Here is a 14,755-nt window from a genome sequence, read left to right as displayed (position 1 = left end):
AACATTTAGACTGTTTTTCTTCAGACCTTGCAGGCTGTCTAAATTAACTATTGGATTTTTACAATGAACCCGAAGCTTTAGATCGGTGCTTACTAAAGGAAAACATATGCTTCCTTCCTTTAAAGATTTTGGTCATTTGTCTTAAAGCCTGGATGAAAACAGTCTTGTTCCTTAAAATGCTATTCTTAAAGCAGTCAACCTTTGAGCTGACTCTGCATTCCAAAGAGATTGTGACTAGCAGCGATTGGAGCACCACAAGCCAAGGCCAGTGCCCTTACATAGTCAAAAGATATGTCCAAGAGAAACTCCAACTTACATTCTACCTCCTCCAGTAGATCTGTACAGCCCGTCCATCTTAAGGGGCTGTAAAGTCTAAAAACAATGATTTGGGTGTATAGGCCCCACACACTCCAGCTCATAAGGCCGGATAAGATCCAGAATATACATTTTTAATGTCTTCTCTGTCGGATCCCTAGAAATATCCCCCTCTTCCATGGAAGATCTCTCAACAAGGTTTGCCACTACAGAGACAGCTTGTATTGAGTCAGACAATTTCTCTTCCATCCTCTCTTATGGATACAATCTTGCCATACACTTTTGGAAGTTATTCAAATGTAGGTCCTTCCATTCATTTAACATTATCCCCCAACATAGTCGTGTTTTGACATTCTAATACTTGACGACAGCTCAAATTGTCTTAAAACAGGGTCCTAGGAATCTCCTCTTATGTTGCTTTTTAATGTAGTAGCTCTTTTTACTTTTGTGATGTAGTTCAACATTCCAGGCAGTAACTCCCATGAGATATATTTTCCTTTCAGTTCAGAGGGTGGGGTAGAGGAACCTTCCGAGTCCTCTGATACAGATCCTTCTGCATAAACACTGCGTACCACTAAGTCACTCTCAGTAGTCTTTTTCTGCTTTAAGTAAGCCATCATTGTAATGCTTTCCTCATCTCTGACCCTATCTACATCCTTACTCTTTTTGGGAGAGAAGAACAAAGATCTAGACCCGGAAGATGCCTAGGCGGAAGGGGAAGGAAATTGTTTCCTATTGATAGAATGTTTGCTCATATTGAAAAACGCACTGACCGGCTCACAAATCACTCAAAGGTCACAACAAGCACTCACTCCTTTATGAAAATGTATCCTTTTGAAATTAGAAAGAAGCACACTAATCCGGAGCGTCAGAAACAAAAGGATGCATATTTGCGCTAAATTATTACACCGCTTATGAAGATCAAACATTAGACCATAACTGTATGGTATTTTGTATGATATAGTCTGCTTAGTGGTTACCTCACTGGGTTGTCCAAACTGAGACTTTGTTTATAGTTGTGGCCCTGAGCTGATATGTTTGGATGGCGAGAGAAGTGGAGAGGTTTGTTGGGATGGACATTTTTATTATAATGCCATATCTGAGTGTCTTTGTGAGATGTAAATAAGTGGTCAGATTGTATAGATATTTAGAACCTGCAGTGAATGGACTATATTAAAATCCTCCAAATTGCCCAGTAACATGTGACAGATCTGTTCAGTTTTTGCACCCCTGTTCATTTGGTGATGTTTTTGTTTTTTGGGGCTATACTTCTGGTGATGGACAACCCTCATAGCACAGGAGATGTCTTAGGTGAATTTAAGAGGTATAAGTTACAATTTGTGGCTGACCGCTGTGTGTTATAGCTTTAACATTATTGTGGGCTATAACTGTTGTATATGGTAGTACATAACTATACAATGCCACGGCAAACCACAGGTCAGCTCTTTTTTTTTGCTTACCTGCATTATGAAAGCAATTTGCTGGTTGAGTTGCTTGTAATTCGTGGGTTTAAAGGTGAAGATTGCGCTTGAGGTTGCGACTGTTTACTGGACTCTGTTGCAGGAATGGGAGTGGTGCAGTTATCTAGGAAATAGCCACATTTTCAACTGTCTTCAGAAGTGTTTATGCTCCTGGGTGCTCTAATGCTAGCTGGTAATGAGTTCCAGAGGTTGATGGCTTGTACTGAGAAAGCAGTGCTTCCCATGTATTTCTTATGGTAAGGCACTATGGTGATAAATGGTGCGAGCTTGGAGCCTAGTGTTCTGTTTGGTGTGTATTGCTTGAATTTAACTTATAAGTATAGGGGTCCTTTTTCTTGAAAGGCACTGTGGACAATCCAGGGTGCCTTGAACATTGCCTTTCTAGCTGCAGGTAGCTAGTAAAGAAATTGCAGGACTGGAGCCATTTGTTCCTTTGGATGAAGACGGCGAAGAAGCCTTGCAGCAGCATTTTGGATGAGTGGTATTTTGTGCTAATGAATGCGGGTGCACCAAGGAATGGGCTGTTGGCATTGTCAAGCTTGGAGATTATTAGCATGAGGATGGCTTGTAGTTTATGTTGGTATACAAGGTATGGGAAAATCCAACGTAGTGTTTTCATTTTGTAGTAGGCACTCTTTGTAACGTTGCTAGCATGCAGTATCAAGAATGGGTCTGAATTCATGGTTACTGATAGGTTTATAACTACTCTTGATGTTGTTGAAGGGGCTTCGAGTTCCTTATGCCATATGGCGGTAGGCTGATAGTTTTGCCATTGTGAGCATATCATAATCTCAGTCTTTTCTGTAATGACATTTAGATGGTTATTCGTCATCCATGTGCTTATGACACAAAGGCAGTCATCGAGTTTTGAATTGTGGAGGCCTTCAGAGAAATCCATTTAAAAAACAGGTGAGGTTGAATTATTTAATCAGATTTGGCAAGTAGGTTAGGTAGATGTTGAATAATGGAGGAGATATTAAATATGGACCCCTGAGGAATGCCATAGTGTTGTGTTTGAGAAGGGGATGGGGATGTGAAAGGGGGTAGGTAGACTACACTTAGTCTGTCTGTGAGATAAGAAACAATGAATGTTTATTGCATTTCGACAGATTCCGATATTGTGAAGTCTTTGCAGTAGTGCGTTATGGTGGACTGTGTCAAAGGGTGCTGATAAATCCAGAAGGAATAAGGCAGCTACTCTGTTTTTGTCAATTGTGAGTTTTAGATCATCCCAGATTGATATGATGGCTGACTCTGTGCCTCCACCTGGCTGAAACCAAACTGTTGGTCTGACAGTAAGCCATAATGTTCTTTGAAGTTAGAGAGTTGAGTAAACATTGATTTCACAAAACATTTTCCTAAGAATGTTTCATTTGATATGGGCCTGTAGTTTGCTGGATCATATGGGTCAAGATTTTTCTTTTTTGAGGAAAGTCTGATGTAGGAGGTTTTGAGCTCAGATAAGGAATGAACCCAGCTCTGGGGCTTGTTGAGTAGGCATCTGGCTACCTCTCCTACACAGGTTGAGCAAAATATATCTTTAAAGTTTCTTGGCAGTGCTGGATCCGATGGTGATCCTGATTGTCTGGATGCAGTAATAATATTGGGAAAGTATTTTTGGGCCAGGGTATTGAAAGTATACATTGATGGATGGTTATTGGTGTCTCTTTCTATGGTGGTTAGGTCATGTGCTGTTGAGGTGTTGTCTGCATTCTGCGGGCAATTTTTAATCTTTGCAATTTTTTTAGATCAGTTTATTGGGAATTTTATCACAGAAGTCATGTGATTGAGGTGTTTCTGTGTTTAGGCTGTCTGGATTGTGCAATTTTATGGAGTTCTTTGGAAGGGCAGTCTGCTTCAGTTATGCCCGTGGAGTAGTTGCATTTTTTTGCCGTTTTAATGGCTCTCTTATAGATAATACTATGGGTGCGTGAGGAGCACTCCGTTCAACTTGTTTATTAATTTTAATACTGGTGCTGCGTCTAATAAGGGTAGTCAATCCTTGTGCTAAATATGAGTTATGGCGGGTTTGTAAACCCCCCTAGGCGCGCACTATGCACTTGGTGTGCCTACACCTTCACCAATTTCAAAGAAAATTTCCATAAATGCTGAACCAAAAATCATTTGTCTTTTTATACTGCATATAATTAATTCATTGCTGTACATACTTTTTCACAATGCTGATTATTTCATCATAACAACATGTACAATGCAAATTAGATACACTTTAAATCATACATCTACATGATTTACAATCCTTCATTCTTTTTGAACATTACAATTTTCTTATTCTGCCCTATGCATTTGGGTACTCAATGGTACCTTCATCAGGGGCCAGTCTGTGAAAAAATCAAAAATAGGGAGATATAAGTGTTTCAATCTACTAAAACGCCCATGGGTGTAATCTATTGAATATGCCAATTCCTACCTCTATAATCAAGTTGGTGTATTCGCGAGCTAAAATCAATAAAAGATGGATGAGAATTCATGTTAGCTCAGAGGGTCTACTTGCTACCTTACTATAATTACTCATTGTATCCTAGAGAAAAATAAGTGATAAAGGCTTACCGTATTTATAAACCTGTTATGCTTCGGGAGAGCTGAAAAAGTGGAATAATAATGATGATGAACTATATATCACTCCATGTTATACATTGTGTGCTACTTCCATATAAATGTCCTAAAAGACTGTATATACGATAGACCGAACATACCTGGACCGTTTTCAATCTGTTAATGGTCCTGTAAAGATATGTAGCTGATGTTAAAACGACTCGCAACTTAAATAATATCATCATGTTGTATGTGGCAATTAAACCACATGTACATACCTCAGTACTTAAGTAGATGTTCTGAAAAATAAACGGATGTTCTGAAAAATAAACGGAAAGAACTCTCTCTTATAGATGCCATAGCGTGTTTTTGTCCTTTTCATCTCTTGATTTTTTCAAATTTCATTGTAGCATGTTGAGTTGTGTTTTCATTCTTTTGATGTAGTTATTAACCCATGTGTGTCCTTTTTGTAGTCAACTCTGGATGTGTTTTTTGTAGGTATCTGTTTGTCCAGTGTATTGGAGATCCAGTTGTAGAAGGTGTGTATGTCTTTGGCTACATGTTTATTGGGGCTTTTTCAACGTAGGTGTTGAGTTTCTAGATGTCTAGTTTTTTCCATTCTATGTACGTACATTTTTTGTTGTTGGTTTTTGGTGTCTTCAAAGTGTTTTTGATAGGTGTTTGCTTCTTGAGGGTGATGATGTTGTGGTCGCTTTACCTTCAACACCAGAGCACCCCCATGTACGGCAACCACTTCTAAACCAACCACTAAACATCTCCACTGCCTCCTGCTCAACACATGATCTCTCTGCAAACATGCCACCTAGATCTGGGACACCACCACCTCCCTCACCCTGGATGTCATCTTCCTCACCGAGATCTGGCTCAACCCCGTATCTGCACCTGATATTGCCTCAGCAACTCCCAATGGCTATGAGATAACACTCTGAGACCACGTCAACAAACATGGAGGTCGAACCGCAATCATCCACAAGGAAACCATCCACTGCACCACCACCACCACCACAGACAAAGTCACCCCGATCTTGGAGCATCTCAACTTCCAACTCCACACTGACGGCAAAACCACCATCAGAGGCAGCCTCACCTACAGACCTCCAGGCCCCTACCTCGGCTTCTGGGACATCATTCTCGATTTCATCGCCCGCTTGCCATTGTCTCCAAGCAATATATCTTCCTCTGAGCAATCAACTTCCACCTCGAGTATCCGGACGACACCAACCTGCCAACTTCCACGAAAGCATAAACACCCTCTCCTTACTCAACTATTCACCAACCCCACACACATCGCAGGACACACACTCAACTTCATCTTCACGGCCCGCAACACCAAACTCACATGGACAGACCACACTTGTCCACTTCACAATCACAGGCCCCGCCAGCACCACCACCACACCCCCAGCATCCCTCACCGAAGCTGTAGCAAAGTGTCAGAGAGCCAATGGACTGATGTCCTCAACTCCTCCCACCCGAACACCTCAACAAACCTAGAAAAGACTGTCAAGAACTCCTCCGCCTGGATTACTGAATGTGCCAACAGAGTCGCCCCCATCAAACCTCACAAAACTGAAGAGACTCTCTAAACAGGCCGACTAGTACACCATGGAACTGAGAGCTACAAAATGCAACTGCAAGAAAATCGAAAGAAGATGGCACACCACCAAGCACACTGCAGACCTAACCTCCTTCAAAACATCGCTCAACAAATACCACAAACTCCTGAAGAGGACAAAAAGGAACGCCCTTGCAACCCGCACTGAGGCCAGTGCCAACCTCAGTACAGAGCTATTCAACATTGTCAGAGAGTTCTCCAAACCCTCAGCCTCCAAAACCCTCATTACCAACTGCCAGAAACTTTGCGACAACCTGGCAGACTTCTTCCACAAGAAGATCTCCAACATCTACAAACACTTCGACCCCAAACCCACTTGACATCCTCAGCCTTGTCTCTCCTACATATGCAAACCCCGAACACCTGCTAACCACCTGTGACCAGCTTACCACTCAATTCCCCACTGCCATCATGAACTCCGTCCACTTAGGATGACCTACTGACTCCTGTCCCCACAACATTTTCAACCTATGAAACAAGTCGATCAGCAACAAACACCACTATCCTCAACACATCCATTGTCACTGCCACCTTCCCCAATGAAGGGAAACACGCTGAAGTCCAATCCCTCCTCAGGAAACTGTCCACCCACTCCAGTGAACTCAAGTTTTCCAGCCAGCCCATCTCTCTGCTTCCCTTTCCCGCCAAGGTCCTAAAAAAAGCCAACTTATGGAACATTTGGAGAAAAGCAACCTTTTGGACATCTCCCAGCCTAGATTCCACAACAACTACTATATCAAACCCACCCTCATCGCTGCCACCAATGACATCAGAGCCCTCCTTCACTGAAGAGAGACAGCAGACCTGATCCTCCACGATCTACCAGCAGCTTTCGACACTGTATACCATCACACCCTTATCAAGAGGCTCTACCACATCGGAATCCAATGAGACATCCTCAGATGGATCGCATCCTTCGTCACCGAAAGTAATCAGAGACTCCTCATTTCTCCCTTCACTTCCAAATACTAGAACACCATCTGCAGCTTCCCTCAAGGCTCTTTCCTCAGCCCCACCCTGTTCAACACCTACTTGACCCCCCTGGCCAACATCATCAGTACCCATGGACTGAAAATATTTTCCTACGACAACGACACCCGGCTCATCATTCTGCTATCACAAGATCCCGCCACTACAAGGGACAACTTTGACAAAACAGAAGTACTGATCTTCAGAAACAACAACTCCCCATGGACTGATTCCAGTTGCACTCTGAACTAGGACCATCCCCAGAGCTGCCAGACCATGCCGGCAACCTCTGCATTATCCTAGACAGAAAGCTCACAATTAAAAACAAGATCAACGCTGTCTCCTCCGCCTGCTTTGCCAGATCTTCAAATGGCTCTTGGTTAATGCCAAATGAACCATTCACCCAAGCTTAGTCACCAGCACACTGAACCATGGCAATACAGTCTTCGCAGGAGCTACCTCAAACCTCCTGAAGAGACTACAGATCCTACAGAATTCCACTGCCAGTCTCATTCTCGACCTCCCCAAGTGGACCCACATCACCACGCGCCTCAGAAAACTCCACCAGCTCTCCATTCAGAAGAGATGTCACTTCAAGATGCTTATCCTCATGTACAAGGCACTGCACAACCAAGGACCAGCATACATCAACCACCGCCTGAACTTCCACCAACCCTCCAGACACATGCACTCCCCCTCGCTTCACCTCGCTCACACCCCTTCAAGTATGTTAAAGTTACAGCAGAGGTTATTCCTTCTCCTACCTGTCAGTCAGATCCTGGAACGACCTCCCTCTTCAGCTTGGGCCTCTCCCTCTCTGCTGGAATAAAGGAAAATGACTTGAGACCTGGGTGTTCAACTGAGCCTCTGCAGCAAGATTCTCAGCACCTGGATACCCTCACAGATGATTATACAAATCCGATGATTGCTTGAGGGTTCAGCGTCCTCCATGGTGAGGTTTTCAATTATTGTTATTTTGTAGTGTTTTCCATGGATGACAGCCAGACCTCCTTCAATTTTGCCAAAGCGATTTTTGTTAATGATCTGAAAATCAGGAGGGATGGCTTTCTGACATGTGAATGCAAAATCATTGCTGAGCCATGTTTCTATAATAAAGGTGAGGTCCGGTGTTGTTTCTGAGAGCAGGCCAAAGATGTTAAAGTATTATTTGTTCATTGATCTTGTGTTGAAATGTAGGCACTTTAGTTGTGTTTCTTTATTCAAACACAAGGAGATGGTGGACGGAGCGCTGAAACTTTTCCGACACTCACCCCAGTCAAAGATCTTGGTTGAATCCATCATCGTTCTTTAGCTCACATTGCCACCCCAGTTGAGACCCAGATATATGCAAATCAGTCTTGACCCTGTGCCACATGGGAACAGTCCAGTCCGAACTGATGAGCTATGTCTTCCCCGGACCTTAACCAAGCATCATCAGCCAGGCTAGCTTGAATCCAGAGGCAAAGTGAGCAAGGGACACACGTCTGGGCATACCCTGCCAACTCAGGGCAAACAAAACAAACACAAGGAGATGGTGGACAGGGCGCTGAAACTTTTCAGACACTCACCCCCAGGCACAAATCTGGATTGAATCTATCGTTCTTTAGCTCTGTTCGCCACCCCTGTTCAGACCCAACCAAATGCAAATCAGTCTTTACCTTGTGCCTCATGTGAACAGCCCAGACCGAGCTGCCAAACCAGGTCTTCCCTGGACCGGAAACAAGCATCCTGGGACCAGTTTTGGGGTAATACCCCTCATCAGCCAGGCTAACTTGAATCCAGTGGCAAAGTGAGCAAGGGACCCACTTCTGGGCATACCGTGCCAATTTAGGGCGAAGAAAGCACACACAAGGAGATGATAAACGAGTGCTGAAACTTTTCAGACACTCACCCTCAGTAACAGATCTGGGTTGAATCCATCATTGTTCCTTAGCTCCCTTTGCCACCCCAGTTCAGACCCAGCCATATGCAAATCAGTCTTGACCCTGTGCCTCATGTGAACAGTCTAGACGGAACTACCAAGCCAGGACTGGAAACAAGCATCCTGGAACCGGGTAACACCCCTCATCAGCCAGTCTAGCTTGACTCCAGTGGCATGGAGAGCACGGAACCCACGTCTGGGCATATCCGTCCCAGTCGGGTGACAAATGCAAAACCAAGAATTGTTAGAAAGAATGTTTAGAAATGTCATACATTCACCCCAGTACAGAGGTCTGGGCCTAAATCTATTGCCTTTTTGCTCCCCATGCCATTCCAGTGTAGACCCAGTTAATATGCAAATCAGTCTTGACCATGTTCCCCATGGGAGCAGTCCAGCCCGAACTGCCAAGGCAGGTCCTCTCTGGGCTGGAAACAAACATCCTGGGACTAGTTTCGGGGTTTCACCCCCATCAGCCAGGCTAGCTTGACTCTAGTGCATGGAGAGCACGGGAGGTACGTCTGGGTATACCTGTCCCGCTCGGTGTGACAAATGCAAAAAGAGCAATTGATGGACAGAATGCTGAACAATGTCATACATTCACCCCAGACGTGGGTCCCTGGCTCACTGTGTCACTGGATTCAAGCTAGCCTGGCTGATGAGGGGTGATGCCCCGAAACTGGTCCAAAGATGCTTGTTTCCGGTCCAGGGAGGACCTGGCTTTGAAGCACAGGCTGGACTGTTCCCATGCGGCACAGGGTCAAGACTGATTTGCAAATGGCTGGGCCCACATTGAGTTGGCAGGGTGAGAATAAAAATGCTAAATTTAACTGAGATCTCTTCACTGGGGGTGAATGTTTGATTTGCTCTGCATTCCGTTCATCATCTGTGTGACTTTTACTGTCATTGTGACAGCAGAGATGTGATTGGCTTAGGGAAACCTGTGTGTGCATCCTGCTGGAACAGGAGAGGACGGAGGCTGAGGCCGGCAGACAGGTGAGTCATTTATGTTTTTTCCTTGCCCCCGCCCATTTTATTCATTGTCTACCAACTCTGCCTCCCCGCCACCCGTAATTTTCACTGGCAGCCGTTACTGGTGGAGATGCAGAGTTTTTGGCCCTAGACCATTTCCAGGTAATTTTCGTCACGAGGCCCTGCCCCATCCAGACAGTTAAGGACAGCAAAAGGAGGCTCGGGTCCTGTCACTGTCTGGCCTGGACCTCTACAATCTAATAAACAAAAACACTTGGCCCGACAGGTTCTATTTGAACTAATACCCCGCCCAGTTTTGTGAATTACTAGGTCGGACAACTTTAGTTAAACAAATTCATGCTTTATATAGAATATTTTCGAAAAACTCTTCTTTTGTCATCAAGGAAAACACAATAAGTGACATATATATACAGTTTTACAAAGTGAAGCATAAATGAACCAATTCTGTGGCAAACATCACAAAACAATGATTACATACACAACTGAAAAATGCCTCTTACTAAATCGGTTATGAGGCACCAGTCCTTGATAAAAATGAAACTGACAAGTGGACACACTGTTTATAAATCAAGCCTCCTTGTCAACACCAACCTAAGACATAAAATTGCATTCATTGAGGGTGCTACGTATAGGGGTTTTGAAAGGTAGGGTATGTACAAACATATATAATCTTGTCCCTATGTAGCCCCTTCTAATCTTTGTCTTGGGTGGCGGGTTGTCAATGCGTTTCGATCCCAATATGATTTGGAGGGATCTCCTCAGGACATGGACTGGGGATTGTTGTCGCTTTTTTAGCCCGTATGGGTCGTAAACTGTAATGATTCGCCCGTACGTCTTCTGTATTCTTTAAGAGGGCTGGTACAGACGAACAGTGGTGGGTGCAGGGTCTTTGATCGAGTCTTCGGTATGCCTAAAATCTTCACGAGATTCGAATCTCGCTTGATCCGTAAATTGTGTCAGGCGGCAGCCGCCGCACACGGATTTCAATTGAAAAAAGTTGCTTCCACATTTACTGCTCTGCATCCATCATCTCGCCAAGGGTGACATCCAGACAGTGACATTATTTTTAGCTGGCAGGTCTATACAGGTCTATACTGACTGATGAGGAGGACGGGCGTTAGGTAGGTTATAGATAAATAAATGCAGTTCTAAGAGCAGAAGCTTGAAATGTGTTGTGAGTACCACTGTGTAGGGGCAGACACCACTAGGCCCTACCTAGTCTGTGTCCCCAGGTAAACCTGCGTGCTACCTAATAACACACAAGACAGGTGCAGTTTCCATTTGCCTCATGGTATGCCCAGTTTTTCTACACAGGTAAAAAGTGAGTGCAAAGACACACTCAAAGCTCCTTCCAGGGTGTTTTCCACTCTTGGAGCTAATTGAGGTTGAATTCAAAAGAGAAAGCATGCAAGAGTCATTCGCCCTGAACCCAGCTCTAATGCGTTTCCTGACGGTCTGTCTTCGCCATAGGCACACACATTTATCGCAGCCATTAAAGTGATATGCCCAGCTGTCATTTTCTGGTCAGTGTTTACGCTCAAACAATGGGGGAGGGTGGTCTGCGCACCCTGTCCAGTAACTATCATCTTTAATTACTCCTGATCGAGCCGTAATGTGTGTGTATATATCGGCATCCTCCGGGTCACGTGATCTCTGCAGGAGCGCTTATGTCATCTGTCGGCTGAATCATCGCGAGGCGAAGTCATTTCTAAGAGTCCCGGTGGGACCTTACAGCTCTAATTAATAGGACTGGTAAGTCTGCCTAATTAACCTCTTTTTTGCTGGAAACTCAAGAGAGAGGCACATGTTGTAGACCTTTGTATTTACGTGAATCCCATCGCAGTCATCATTCTGGGTGAAATGGGGATGCCTGGAAGCACATTGTTAACAGGGCTGAAGTCGCTTTTGGGAAACATAGTTTGTGAATTGCTGGTCAACACAACCACAACAAATCATCAAGAATTTTACAAAAAACTATGTATTTTTTCAACATTGTCTTAAAGGTAAGTGGAGAAAGATGGCAACATGATTATTTTTCTAAATCATATAGAGTAGCACCGAGTTATCAAATTTATGAATTGATGTGCATTACTTTCCATAGCACCCTTTTGCATCAGGTTTAACCCTCATTTTAAACACCCCAGAAAATAGCGCGTTGAATTACTCCAAGGTAATACAACATTGAGGAATTAGCAGAGTTTGGGGAGTGGATGGTTACTAATACGAGGTTGCCAAGTCTGGTTTTGCGCAAAGCTTTACCCAGTAGATTTTAGCTAGTGCGCTTATTGGTTAAATACCAGAAATTGCTATTTACCAGAAATATAGCAGGGTGGTAAAAATGTTCGGTAACCTGATTACTGTACAGTTTAACTACTCCGACAAGTGCAGAAGTTTTAAAGGAGGCACCAGTGTCTTATGGCACGTGATACACAGTGTGCCCCACTTGCCTCAGGTGTGGTCACTGCTGATGGCTTCTCCAGCCCAAGTGGCCACAGTAATGGGATGTAGAACCCTACCTTGACAGGATACTTGTTTCTGTGTTCAGTAGCAGCTCTCGCGACCTTCTCTCACGTCCTTCAGGTGGATCCAGAGTTGTAAAGGCTGGTGTTCCCTTCTTTCCCCAAAAATATTTAGAGATGCCAAAAAGTAGCCAACATTTGCAAATTTGTTTTGCGATTTTCCAAGACATGCTGGTCGGGACCTACAGATGAAATTCAAATTCAGTGCATCTAAAGCACATTGGGTGCATAGTGGTCCATGCTCCCTGCTATGTTCTGCATAAGTGGTCTGTGAGGACTTCAGATGCTGCTGCCTGCAGACCTGGCTGGTCACGGGGACAGTGTCTTGCGATGCTGGTAGGAGGAGTGGGATTGCAGGCGAGACTGGCAGCGAGGTGAATGGAAGTATTGTATATCTGAATGTCAGGTCTTACCTGGTGGCTCCAGAAGGTAGGTGGCACTGTGACAGAGCTAGCAAGGTTCAAGGAGCCAGTATGGAAGCTTCAAGGTGACACACTACCTCATGTTTAGATGCCCCTCACCTATCAATGACAACGTTAGTGATATCACTGATGACATTAAGCCTGGAACCACCGATGGCATCATCGACAACCATGGTTATGCAAAAGCAGAATGCAATGTATCGGCACGCCAGTGTCGTGCCTTAAAACATCTCCCACCCGAAACATAACACCTACCGGTGACCAAGATGCATTCTACAGCTCTTGCTGCCTAATGAAGAGGAGAAGAAGACAAAACTATCAATAGTTGTGAGGGAATCAAAGTATATGATTAAACTGATCAAGAAGTCAAAGACTACTTTTAGCAAATTAACTTTCACATTATGGGGACATGACAATGTGTAGAAACGTGATAGGAGGCAGAAGCTAATCGTTTCTGACACACTTAGCAGGGAGACAACATGCATCATGTGCATGAGATTTCATGCACGGCAAATCTGTCTGTAGAGAGCATATAGGAACAGTAAACTTATACAGAATGAATGTCTTTTGGCCTCCCAGAGGAGAAAAATGTCAGATGGCCAATGAGTGGGTCTGGCGTGTCAGCTTGGTAAATGAAATGTGAAGAGGATGAGAACAGAGCAGTAGAGTGTCAGTAACATGACCAAATAGAGCATGTATGAAATGGGCATTGAAAATAACATACAACCTAAATATATGTACAGATTCTATCTTGCTGCCAAATAAGATTACCAAACCCGGTAGAAATGAGTACACACGGGTGATGCAGGATGTATTGATCGCACCCCTCTAGCCTGTGACATCCTCAAAGTAGTAGTTTTGACTTGAATATTCCTCAGGTGATGGAAAGTAAGTGGATGGATTTACATATGGTAGAGTGATAAGTAAGGAAATGGTGCTCAGATGGCAAACTCTGGTAGCTAGCAGGCAATTTTACAAGCGTTCCAGATTCAGTTTTGCAATTTGCTTTGAACCTTTAAACGAGGAGACTACCTCGCTCACTGACTGAAACCACACCTGACTAAGCAAAAGAGGTAAGCTTACTAGGGGAAGTTTGCTGTCCTTTGTAGAAAGGACATGGCATAGCAGTTTAGGCCAATCATCTCATTCAGGATCATGATAGGACAGACCTGGATGCAAAATTGACCCTGTCTTGTAATAGCACTGCTAAGCTAAAAAGTAATAATACATTGGATACCAAACACATTTGGAAGAAATCTTGTTTATATTAAAATGCTGTACCCGTACCTGGCACAGGCTATGCTATGCAGATATGCTCCTTGTTCACGGTATTTAGGGACCAAGCCACATTTCACCAGTAAAGCCCAGAGATGTGATAACACGTGGGTTTGAATGGTCCTTATTGTGAATTATGTGACTAAGCTGCTCTTTATGGGCGGGGCAGAGTTAGACTGATTTGCAGGTGGCTGCTCCTCACTCATAATGGCTTAGCAGAGATAAACAAAGGTATAGAATGCTGCTCATAGTATACTTTGCCAGCGGTTAGAATACAAAATACAGATTTTCCTAGACAGACTAGAGAAGGATAGTCATGATTTTATTAAAGACCTGGAGGTGAATATTTTCCTTTCTTAATTTGCTACTATTGGACCTGGCCCTCTCTGCAGGGTCACCCCCAAACATTTTGTATTTTTCCCTCCTCTTTTTTATGAATGTATTTTTGTTGGCCTTGGGACTCTGTGCACTTCACCATTGCTAACCAGTGCTAACGTGCTTGTGCTCGCTACGTTAAACATGGTATAATTGGTTTACCCCTGTTTGGCGTATTTTTAATTTACTTTATTGCATGGGGTTTGTATAGGCGCCAAAGCGGTCACACACCGTTCTGTTTACGGTGAGCTTCTATGTCAATTTGTGAAAATAAATGATAGGGTTCTTTAAAAGTGGAA

Source organism: Lissotriton helveticus, chromosome 6, assembly GCF_964261635.1.
Source record: "Lissotriton helveticus chromosome 6, aLisHel1.1, whole genome shotgun sequence".
Lineage (NCBI taxonomy): Eukaryota > Metazoa > Chordata > Amphibia > Caudata > Salamandridae > Lissotriton > Lissotriton helveticus.
This window is presented reverse-complemented; position numbering follows the sequence as displayed.